Source organism: Musca vetustissima, unplaced genomic scaffold, assembly GCF_032173495.1.
Source record: "Musca vetustissima isolate MV318-11 ecotype Yass unplaced genomic scaffold, APGP_CSIRO_Mvet_v1 utg176968, whole genome shotgun sequence".
In the NCBI taxonomy this organism is placed as follows: Eukaryota; Metazoa; Arthropoda; class Insecta; order Diptera; family Muscidae; genus Musca; species Musca vetustissima.
The window spans coordinates 1-12,703 of record NW_026873633.1 but is presented as its reverse complement, the minus strand read 5'-3'; the positions used below and the strand labels follow the sequence as shown (position 1 = coordinate 12,703).

General features: G+C 37.5%; 1 pseudogene; it reads left to right on the top strand.

Annotated features, from left to right (window-relative positions):
- The first annotated feature begins 293 nt into the window (after positions 1-293).
- Positions 294-11,355, top strand: LOC133326766 (band 7 protein CG42540-like; annotated as a pseudogene).
- The last annotated feature ends 1,348 nt before the right edge of the window (positions 11,356-12,703 follow it).

Genomic DNA, 12,703 nt, shown 5'->3' with positions numbered 1-12,703 from the left:
AGGAACAAAAAAGGTTAACACAGTATTATAGAACTTTTTACATCAGTCCATCGGGACGATCGAGAAAATAGTAAACTTACAGAACTTGTACTCGATTTAGTAGGATAGAAGCATTAACGTTTCTGTACGAAAGAAATACGGAGTAAGATCTGAGATTAAAACAAACATATTAAGATATAAAACCTATAATAAAAATGTTTCAAATTTGTACTTAATCCAAAAGTATATTGCGTGGCTAAAATAATGTTTATTTATTTAACTATAAAAAGTTTCGCTAACAACGTAGCGGGCCTATGCTAGTTAGAGTGGATTTGCGTACGCGAACGTACGATGTGCCACCGCAAGAGGTAAGCAGTAAGACAGAGAGAGAGTGTCGATGGTGGCCACAGCTTTCGTTTAATTAGCTTCGGTTTTTATCGTTTGTCCATATTTCCCTGGTAAATTTGCATTTCACTTTGTTTTTCATTTTTATTTCGCCACTTTTTGTGTGTTTGTTGAGGGTTTTTCATTTTTATTAAAATCTGTGTGTATTTCAATATGTGGTCAGAACAATTAAGGCAAATGATAAAATTATTACTGACATTTTAGACTTGAACATTTAAATTGTCTTACAAAAAATATGTTTTTTTTTTTTAAATAAACATTAACAGAAGTCTATTAAAATGAATATTTTATTAAGAAATAAACTCTGTATTAGTTTTGAAAATAATATTCTTTAAAAAATGCACTTAAAAAGTTTAAATTTTATTAAAAAATTCTTAAAAATATTCATAATAAGTCCACGCTTATAATTTCTTTGAAAAATATTCCTTTATAAAATTTACGCTTTTCCTTAAAAATAATTCTTAAAAACAGAACGCCTGTGGATGTCCTTGAAGAAATAGTTTTTAAAGAGACCACTCCTATTAAAGTTCTTGAAGAAATATTCTTTAAAGGGACCATGCTTATCGAAGTTATTGAAGAAATATTCTTTAAAAAATCATAAAAATGTTTATAAATATTATAAAAATATTCTATAAAAATCCGCGATTACGGAAATCCTTGAAAAAGTATTGTTTAAAAATCTACGCTTTTGCAAGTCCTCGCTTATAGAAATCCTTAAAAATGTATTAAAAAAAATTACGCTTACGGAAATCCTTGTCAAAATATTCTTCAAAAATTTACAAAATCCACGCCTATGGAAGTCCTTGAAAAATATTCATTTAAAGTCCAAACTTATAGGAGTCCTTGACAATATATTCTTTAAAAAATCAACGCTTATAGGAGTCCTTGACAAAATATTCTTTAAATAATCCTTGACAAAATATTCTTTATAAAATTCATGCTTATTGAAGTTCTTGAAAAATATTCTTTACAAAATCCACGCTATGGACGTCCTTTAAAAATATTAATTTAAAGTCCACGCTTATAGGAGTCATTTAAAAATATTCATTTAAAGTCCACGCTTTAAAAAATCCACGTTTATAGTAGTCCTTGACAAAATATTTTTTAAAAAAATCATGTTTATTGAAGTTCTTAAAAAATATTCTCTACAAAATCCACGCTTATAGAAGTCCTTGATAGCATATTCTATACAAAATCCATGCTACGGAAGTCCTTGAAAAATATTCTTCAAAAATCCACGCGTATTGGAGCCCATGCCAAACTATTCTTTAAAAAATGCACGCGTATCGGAGTCCTTGACAAACTATTCTTTAAAAAATCCACGCTTATAAAAGCCCTTGAAAAAAACTTTTGATCCTTGACATTTTTTTCTTTGAAAATAATTTCTTTAGAAAATTCACGCTTATGAATCTGGTTGTACGCACCAAAATAAAAAAATAAATATTTGGTATTTTGATTTTTTATACCCTCCACCATAGTATGGATGGTATATTAATTTTGTCATTCCGTTTGTAAAACATCGAAATATTCATTTCCGACCCTATAAAGTATATTCTTGATCAGGGTAAAATTCTAAGACGATCTAGCCATGTCCGTCCGTCTGTTGTAATCACGCTATCTTCTGAAGGAAATGAGATAGGGTTCTGAAATTTTGCATACGTTTGTCTTTTGTCTGCAGGTCAAGTTCGAAGATGGGATATATCGGTCCACGTTTAGGCATAGCTCCCATATAACAGTACCTCCCAATTTCCGGTATTTTGGGGGTTTTGATCGTATTTTTCCACCGATTTGGCTGTAATTTAGTATTTTGAGTTCTTAATAGGTACCAAATCTCTCCACAAACAATTATAAATATAGGTAATTTTTTGGATAGCCCCCATATAAGGGTACCCCAAATTTTCGTATTTTGGGGTTCTTGAGCGCGTTATTCAACCAAATTCGCTGCAATGTGGTATTTTGTAGACGTATATGGTATCAAATCTTCCTACCAAAAAGTTTATAATATTTCCCCCTTTTTGGGGTCGTCCCTATATAACCCCTTTTTTATACCCTGAACCACACTGTGGTACAGGGTATTATGTCTTAGTGCATATGTTTGTTACAGGGAAAGGAAACGAGATAGAGACATGGTTCCTTTTGAGAATATGCATAGAATCACTTTCTAAGTCGATTTATTCATGTCCGTCCGTCTGTCTGTCCATGTTAAATTGTAAACAAAGTACAGGTCGCATTTATGATCCGAATTGGATGACATTCGGCACAGCACATTTGTTTGGCCCAAGGACGAACCCTATAGAAATTGGGAAAAATCGGTTCAGATTTAGATATAGCTCCCATATACATTTTCGTCCGATTTGAAGTAAATGGGGCACCAAAGTCCCTATATATCTTTCGATTTGCACGAAATTTGGCACAACGTACTGAATTGGGTCTAGAGTGATGTCTGCCAATCGGTCCAGATTTAGTTATAGCTACCATATATAGCTTCGCCCGATTTAAGGTAAATAGTCCACTAAAGTCCCTGGAAATCTTTTGATTTGCACGAATTTTGGCATAGCGTACTAATTAAGTCCAGAATAATGTGAGAAAAGTTTCGTGTTCAGGTTAAGATATAGCTCCTATATATAGCTTCGCCCTATTTTACGTAAATAGTCCACTAAAGTCCATGAATATGTCTGCCAAGTTTCGTGAAAATCGATTCAGATTTAGATATATCTCTCATTTATATTTACGTCCGTTTTTAGGTAAATTGTATACCAAAGTGCCTATCTATCTTTCGATTTGCATGAAATTTGGCACAGCGTACTAAATTAAGTCTAGAATGATGTGTGCAAAGTTTCGTGAAAATCGGTTCAGATTTAGATATAGCTCCCATATATATATTCATCCGATTTTAGGTAATTGGTGCGCCAAAGTCTCTGAAAATCATTCGATTTGCACGAAATTTGTCATAGCGTACTGAATTAAGGCTAGAATGGCGTGTGCTATGTTTCGTGAAAATCGGTTCAGATTTAGATATAGCTCCCATATATATTTTCGTCCGATTTTATGTAATTGGTGCACCAAAGTCCACATATATCATTCGATTTGCACGAATTTTTGTATAGGGTACTAGAATTAAGTCTAGAATTATGTTGCTAAGCTTCGTGAAAAGATCCATAGCTAGGCCGATTGACACACCGTACTGATGTAATATAAATTAGTCTCTGGCAAGTTTCCCTGAAATCGGTTCAGATATACATATATTAAAAAACGCGTCGTCTGTTAGGATACATGTGTAGAATATACCCAACGTGGTGAAGGGTATCATACAGTCAGACTGTACTACTTTCCTTACTGCTTTTCTTTAAAAATCCACGTTGACAAATCTGGTGATCATTGAATTTATTTCTTTAAAAAATCCACGCTTATGCGCCTGGTTGCTGTTTAAAAAATGCGCGCATATAAAGCATATACATCAGGTTCACATTGATAGAACAGGTAGTCCACCAGAAATCCATGTTTATTAGTTCTTTACAATAATGTTAACAAAGGCTCAACAGGGATTGTCTGAAAAATCCCATTTGACCGACAACAATTAAATAAATATTTGTTTTTTAAATGCACGTCTATGGGTCTAATCATTGATATTTTGAATTTTTTATTTCTCATTTTTGCTATACGACCTAATGTCTCTACATAATACCATTAAAAAAATGCATTCCATTTATTCTCCTTTATCAAATCTGGATATGCAACATCTTCCTTTATTTCCATTGCTTCATACTTAAAATATCCTTTTTATTTCTCATTCTCTCTCTCTTCTCCTGATTTTCTTGCAGGTCCTCACAAAAGACAGCGTAACCGTTTCGGTAGATGCCGTTGTCTATTATCGCGTTTCGAATGCCACCGTCTCCATTGCGAACGTGGAGAATGCTCATCACTCGACGCGTCTGCTGGCACAGACAACGCTACGCAACACCATGGGTACCCGGCATTTGCATGAGATTCTAAGCGAGCGTATGACAATTTCCGGTACAATGCAGGTAAGTTAACTGACTGGCTGGCTGGTTGTTTGGCTGACAGTATCCTTTTTCTTGTCTTACGGTTTTACATGCCCCTCTTCTTTTCTTGAGAGGGGGAGAGGGAATATTGTCTTGTCGTCGAAAGCAATTTTTGTACGGAACCGAATCGGTGACAGCGTAACAAATGCTTGAAGTGCATTTATGCATTTTTTATCGCAAATAAATGTTTTAACATAAAAGTAATAAATGCAATACCATTGCTGGGAGATAGAGAGAGGTTGGGGTAATTTTTTTTTGTGTTTGCCAGTCATCATTGTTGAGAGTCAGGAAGGCTGAATAAAACCAGGTTGAAGGAATATAAAATGAAGAAGACAGAGGATGTAGTTGTTGATCCAATTTTTGTCTGCCACTGCCATTGTAGTTGTTGTTATTTTTGAAGATTTGATTTTTAAATTCGTTTTTATTTAGAGCGCTAAGAATTCAAGAGGGACATAAATAGAAATGTATTTTGAAATTTATTGGACAGCTAAAATAACTAATTGGAGAAGATTTTATTGAATTGAAAGTTATTTAAATAAATTCAGTGGATCAGAGGCAGAGGGTGATAAATATTTTTTGAAAGTTGAAAGTAGTGGTGTACCAATGTAGAAATTGCAATACAGGAGTGTATCAGACAATGCAACAAAATAGAGCTCAAGGTCGAAACAGCAATCGAAGACCCCATTCTAAATCAGAATAACATTTTATATAGATTTACTCATGCTCATCTATCCGCCTATTGAAATCACCACTGAGATAGCAATAATTAAAATAAGGCTCTGAAATTTTACGTAGACATTGCTAGTTCTTCTGGGAAGTTTGGTATTACAAATAGGGTATATCGGTCCACGTTTTGGTATTATGGGGATGTTGACCACGTTTTTTAACCGAATTAGTTTCAGTTTGGTAATTTGGATTCTCAATGTAATACCAACCTCCATACTGACTCAAATTGAGGGGGTATCCCCCATATAACAGTGCTTTAAATATTCGGTATTTTGGGAATATTGACTGCAATGTTTATACCCCACACAACTATGTTGTCAGGGTATTATAGCTTTGTGCAGCCCCAAGTGTTTGTAACGGCGCGAAATATTGGTCCTAGACCCACCTTTAAGTATACCTATCGTCATATCTCGACTAGCTGAATCGATCTAGACATGTGTGTCCGTCCGTCTGTCCATTGTAATTTGTAAACACGATACAGGTCATAGTTATGGACAAATTTTCACGAAATTTTGCATGTAGGATGGGTTCTGGCCAATGAAGACCCCTATTGTTTTTGGTAAAGGTCGGTTAATATTTAGGGGATGAAATGGACCAACAACTTTATTTTTGTCTGATTTTCTGGCCGCTCCAGAGGCCGCAATTTTTTCCCAAACATTACGAATTTTCACAAGGAGAGCGGAATCGGGCCAGAGAATAAGCATGCCTGGTTCGAAAAAGATCTGTCAAATATTTACCCCTGAAGGACATAGACACGAGAGGTTGTCGTATGTTCTCAGATGTGGTAGTTACACTTAAATATTTGCAGGTGTCAACGTATTCAGATATTATGTATTAACCCATTACCAGAGGGTCTGATCGCTTTGAAATTTCCATGAGGTTCCAGTTATGGTCAAGGGCAACGCCTATATGTTCTGTGATGATCACCGGAATATTTGGCATTCTCAAACGAATTGGCTGAAATTTAATATTTTTGGTTCTCATTGGATAGGCAACTTTCCTACTAAAATTATTTATATTGTCACCAGTTTCAAGATGGGTGCCATATAACGGTACACCACTATATAGGGACTTTGGTACACCATTTACATTAAATCGGACAAAAATATATAGGGGAGTTATATCGGAAAGTTACCACATATTTATAGGGACTTTGGTATATAGGGATTTTGGTGCACCACTTACATTAAAGCGGACGTATATATATATGAGCGCTATATATAAATCTGAACCGATGTTCACGAAACTTAACACACATCATTCTAGACTTAATTCAGTACACTGTGCCAAATTTCGTGGAAATCGAAATTTTTATGGGGACTTTGTTGTACCATTTAAATTAAATCGGACGAAAATATATAGGAGCTATATATACATCTCAACCGATTTTTACCAATTTCCATAGGGGTTGTCCTAGGGCCAAATAAATGAGCTGTACAAAACTTCATCGAAATCGGATTATAAATGCGTCCTGTAATTTACAATTTAACATCAACATACGGACGGACATGCATCGACTCAAAAAGTGATTCTATGTATGTTTCAAAAGAAACTATGGGTCTATCTCGTTTCCTTTTGGCTCTTACAAACATATGCACAAAGACATAATAACCTGTACCACAGTGTGGTGAAGGGTTTAAAAATATCAATATCGATAGCCGCTTTGGTATAACCCCCATATGACAGCAACCACACTATTCGGAGGATTGCTGACATATTTTTCAAACGTCACTCATCAGGCCAATCTGAGCGTCTTTAGTTGGTATTTCATTTTTTTTTCTGAATGACTCGATATATTTTAGGTATTTTGAAAGTCCATCCCATCGTTGAGGGTATACAAAGGTTGGACCAGCCGAGCTTATAGACATTTGTACTTGTGCGTCCTTATTTTCTTCAAGTGAAAACTAAATTCCTCAAACCTGACTTTTTGATCTCCAAATATTCTACAAAATGTCACACTCTGTGTTTTACACAAATAAACCAGTGAGCGGAGCAGTATAGTCGGACAGGGCCGACCATATGATACCCTACACAACTTCCACGAAAATCTAACTTTCTGTGGTACTACATTCTGAGCTTGGGTAATACTTCGCGATATTTGCACCCTCTTGACCGACTAGATGTCAACAAACATTACTAATATTCTTCAGTACAGCCCCTCTAATTATTTGTCCAGATTTTCTTCAGCGTGGGTTGTGTTGTAATGTTAGGCTTTCAATTGTGGCCTATAGATCGACTGAAAAAAACACCATAAAATAAGTTTTCGGTCCACTTTATCCCAATATTATTAACTGATTATCACCGAACATTATAGGCGATGTCCTTGACTATACCTGGATCCTCATGGAAAATTTCAAAGCGATCGGCGCAATAGTTCATCCCCCTAGTGTGGTAATGGGTTACTAAATAATATCTGAATACGTAAGCAACTGTAAATATTTAAGTGTAACTACCACATCCGAGTACATATGACAATATAATTGGTATCAATTTAAAAGTCAAACACTCCTCTTGGATATATCAATATATCTATCAACTTCTCGGGTCTATGTCCTTCAGGAGTAAATATATATATATATTCTATAGAATACAAATTTTGTTATTTTTCACACAAAAGTCATGGTCCATTTGACCCACTAAATATTGACAGATTATTATCCGATCCCCTTCTCCAAGTAAAAATTCGCGATGTTTAGGTCATAATTACGGCGTCTGGAGCGACCAGAAAATCAGACAAAAATAAAGTTTTTGGTACCCTAAATATTAACCTATCTTTACCAAAAACAATAGAGGTCTTCATTGGCCAGAACCCATCCTACATGCAAAATTTTGTGAAGATTGGTCCATAACTGTGGCCTGTATCGTGTTTACAAATTATAATGGACAGACGGACGGACAAACATGTCTAGATCGACTCAGCTAGTCGAGATATGACGATCGGTACACTTAAAGGTGGGTCTAGGACCAATATTTCGCGGCGTTACAAACTCTTGGGGCTGCACAAAGGTATAATACCCTGACAACATAGTTGTATAGTTGCCCACAGGGTTCCATTTGTGGTCCATGCATATGGAATCTTATGATGGATCCCCTGTTGCGGGAGCTTGCTGCCTCCTTCAAGGTCTGTGCGTATGCGGATGACTTGCTCATCATGATTGAAGGGAATAGTCGCCTTGAACTGGAAAATCGTGGTGAGCAGGCTAAGCAGATTGTGCAGGCTTGGAGTGACCGCGTTGGAGTGGAGGTGTCTACCGAGAAGACGGTGCTGATGCTGCTGAAAGGCAGATTGGCACGCAGTCGTCCTCCCTGCTTTCGAGCTGGTGAACGCGGCATAACGTATTCGTATACGGTTCAATTTCTCGGAATAACGGTGTCAGAGCGTTTAAATTTTCTTCCACACTTCGACCGGTTGAAGGAGAAGCTGACAACGGTCGTTGCGACCATCAGACGTGTTTTGCGGATTGATGGGGTTTGAGTAGGCGTTCTGTGCGTATCATATATGGTGGGCTTTTTGTTGCCTGCGCAACTTATGGTGTACCTATATGGTACAGGACTGCTTCTTCTGTCTTTGGGCAGAAGAAGCTCTTTTCGTGTCAGCGTGCTTGCCAGTGTGCGCACTGTTTCAACAGAGGCGTTGCAGGTGCTGCTTGGCGCCGCGCCGCTTGATCTTGAAGTGAGATGTAGGGATATCATGTATAAGCTTAAGCGTGGTTTGCAGTTGGATGAGGATGATTGGCTCAGGCCTTCTGATATGGTGGGTGGGGTGAGTAGGCGGTACAGCACTATCCTTCGGGATTGTGTTGTTGATAGGTGGAGGACAAGGTGGACGAACAGTGACAAAGGGAGGGTGACGTACGAATTTATTCGTGGCGCAACGTTCGTAGTGGACAGGCCAGGCTTTCGCTTCGGCTTAAGTACTGGTTTCTTACTGACGGGGCATGGCTCTCTCAATGCTTTTCTGCATAAAAGAGGCCTGTCCCAGACGGATTTATGTGAGTGCGGGATGACTGAGGACTGGAAGTATATACTGACGGAATGCTGTTACTATGATGACATTAGAGATTTAGCAAGTATGGGTATATCGAATGGAGGGGCGGGGTGGGATTTCAGTAGGGCACTTGAAGACGATCGGACCTTTAGTTGTTTAAGTAGTTTTGCTCGTGAAGCATTTAGGAGAAGGACAGTACTTAGTGAAGGTGGTCCTCGTACATAGCCCCCTTGCAGTTGGGTGTGGTCGGTTGCACCGGGTGGTGGTGGGTAGGTGCACCGGGTGGCGGTGCTGATCTTGGTGCGGTTTCTGCCGTTTGTCTGTGCATCGTGGGTGGTTCGTGGTTTCCACTTCATGTGCTTTACTCGTCCTGTGGATGTAGTTTAGGCTGTCCGTGAGTGCAGTTTTGTTCATTGTTTGTGTTGTGATGTCCGATGTCGCGGTACTTTGGGCCCTTTGTGCAGTCCGTGAGGACAACATGTTAATTGTATGTGATTTGTGTATTTGTCACTGTTTGTGGCCGGGTTTTTCCTGACCACTTGCGGTTATCGCCGTTGCTTATTGTTGTTTTGGGATACCAGCCCGGACGTGCGTCAAACTGGGAGAGGCTTCGGTCTCGAGCCTGAGCGGAGGTTTTCCGTACCGCGGGTGTCAAGTGCCCCTGGATCTGTCGATCCAGCCTTACAGTTGGTGTGGCCCCCTGGAGAGCTTCGCAAGGGTTGTGGTTTCGCCCCTCACCAAGGGGGAGAGTGTGCCTTCTGCATGCTCTCCAATTGGTACAGTACTTCGGTGCTGGTGCGCTGGTGGGCGCTTTTCCGCCTGTGGCTCAGCCACTGTGAGGTAGGACCTTTGGCAGGTACTTACATAAAACTCTTCAAGATACTTGAAACTATGATATGATACTTAAGATTTGTTTAAGGGACATGTTTTGGTGTAGGTCCCATATAAAGATATTATTATAGTTCCTAATCACATTGTCCAAATGATGATTTTTTTGAAAAAAAGGTCTCAGAAATATTTCGAGCTATGCCGTTCTTAACTTAGATCCAATGTAATGGTATGGACGGAATTTGTATTTCCTTTTTTAGTTCCTCATGGTGGAGTGTATAGCAAATCGACCTGAACATAATTACATTTTTACGTGTTCATTTTTTGCATTTTAATATTTGAATAAATGGCCAATTTGTCGTGCCCAAAAAAGTCCTTTGATCATACTTGCATTAATAAATTACCAGTTAATTAAGTTTTATCTTAATTACACAACAAACTATAAAATTTCCTTGCCTCTTTGTATTCCGTTTGTTTGGTTCTTCCTTTTTTCACTTGCAACTAAAATTCTTTTGTATTTTATTACAAAGGAACACCTTTTTCGTTTATTTCTATTTTCAGCAAGCCTTGGATGAAGCCACTGATGCCTGGGGTATAAAGGTTGAGCGTGTTGAAATGTAAATATCCGTTTCCTTTTCCTGTGAAAACTGAAAAAATAGCAAACCAAACTCCTTTTTACAAAAAGTCATATTTTGTTGTTGTTTTTTATCTAAAAGATTTTCTTTTCGTTTTTCACATTTTACAAAGAAAACACAGAATGAAAACCCTTTTGAACACGATATGAAAACAAATTTCATTTTCACACTTTCAGCAAAGACGTACGACTTCCGGTACAATTACAAAGAGCCATGGCCGCCGAAGCGGAAGCAGCACGCGAAGCCCGGGCTAAAGTCATTGCCGCCGAGGGTGAACAAAAGGCATCGCGTGCCTTGCGTGAGGCATCTGAGGTTATTGGAGCTTCACCGGCTGCCCTGCAATTAAGATATCTACAGGTTGGTTGATTGGTTGGCTGCTCAATTTCAATGACATGCTAAATAGTTAACATTTTATTGGATTATTTATATTTTTAATAAATATTTCCTTTTCCCTGCTTCTTCTCGTTTTTTTGTTTTCTACAGACTTTGTCACAAATTTCAGCCGAGAAAAATTCCACAATTGTTTTTCCCATGCCAATCGATTTGGTTACGTATTTCCTGAAATCTAAAGATGCTGCCACACAACAACTGGCCCAAGCTGCTGTGGCCGCCATGGATGAAAAGTCAACAGCAATGGCACAAACAAAAACAGCAACAACACCGCCAGCAACATCATCAACAACAACAACAACGACGACCACATCGACGAACACAAATAACAATAATGGGAACAAGGTCATCAAGTCATTAGAAAAATCTGCCTAAAACCAAAATCAATGTCAATGATTAATCTGCCCAAAACAACAGCAGCAATTTGCTACTCTCTTCCGCCTGATCTTCTTCTTCCTCACTACCATTATTATAATGACATGCAGATTGTGGTTTTTTGTTTTGGTTATAAGATGCATGTTGTTGCTGTTGTTGTTGGTATTTTTTGATAGTCAGCTGTCAAAATATAACATTAAGGGTTTATTTCTTGCCTTTCTTAAATATCATTTGAATAATTTAAGAAAACATAAACAATAGTATCGTATAGCAATTACTCTATCTCTCACTCTCTCTCTATCTCTCCAATATTGTTAAAATCTCCGTAGAATCAAATTCATCCGACCAGTATTTTGTTATATAACAAACACATAAATGATGAATTGTAGGCAATTTTCTAGGTAACGTTGTAAGTGAAATTGTATTGTTAACTGATATATATATATATATATATATACACACAGACATACACATACACTTTATATATAAATACACATGCCACGATATGTGGCATGCCACAACATGTATCTTTACATAAATAATTTGTAGATTTAATCATTTATCCTTCCAACTCAAATTGTTCGCTATAAAACTATTCTAAATATTATTGAAACTATTTATATAAGGGCTTGTTTATTGGGGTGTATCGATGATAGGCATTTAATAACATTAAATAGGAAAGAGGACTTTGGAGAATAAGTCAAGCGATTTTTTTAAATTTGTCAGCAAAGTGTTCTTTTAATTTAAAATTTGGATTATAATTGTGTACAAAATATTTCTGCATAAAGGATCAATATTGGTCCGATTTTCAGGATTGACCCATTTATTCGGCACTTTAGTCCAGTTTTTATACCCTGCACAACTATTTTGTAAGCTTAATGTTGTTTTCCGTGGCTCCAAATTGGTCCTAGACTAGCCTTTAGTACACCGACCGTCATATATTGTCTACCTGAATCGATCTAGGGATGGTCACATTTATTTTTTTGCCATTTTAAAGGCAGCTTTGTAAGCCTCTCTCGACTACTCTAGTAGTCGATTTTCACAATCCTCCCTATACCAATTTTTTATCATTAAAGAAATTTTGCAATGCAAAACAAAACAAGTTTGGACTGCTCCCGAAGTTTCTGGCGAGTCACTGTAGATGTGTGTGTGGTCTAGCGTTGTCCTGGTGGAACACACCACCACTCCATTCCTGTTGGCCAATTCTGACCGTTTCTGGCCAATTGCTATCTTCAAGTGGTCCAGTTGATTTTAGATCAGAATTTCGCGTTTGGTCATATGGAAGCAACTCAACTCTTCCAGTCCCACCAAATGTATAGAAGAACCTTCCTGGC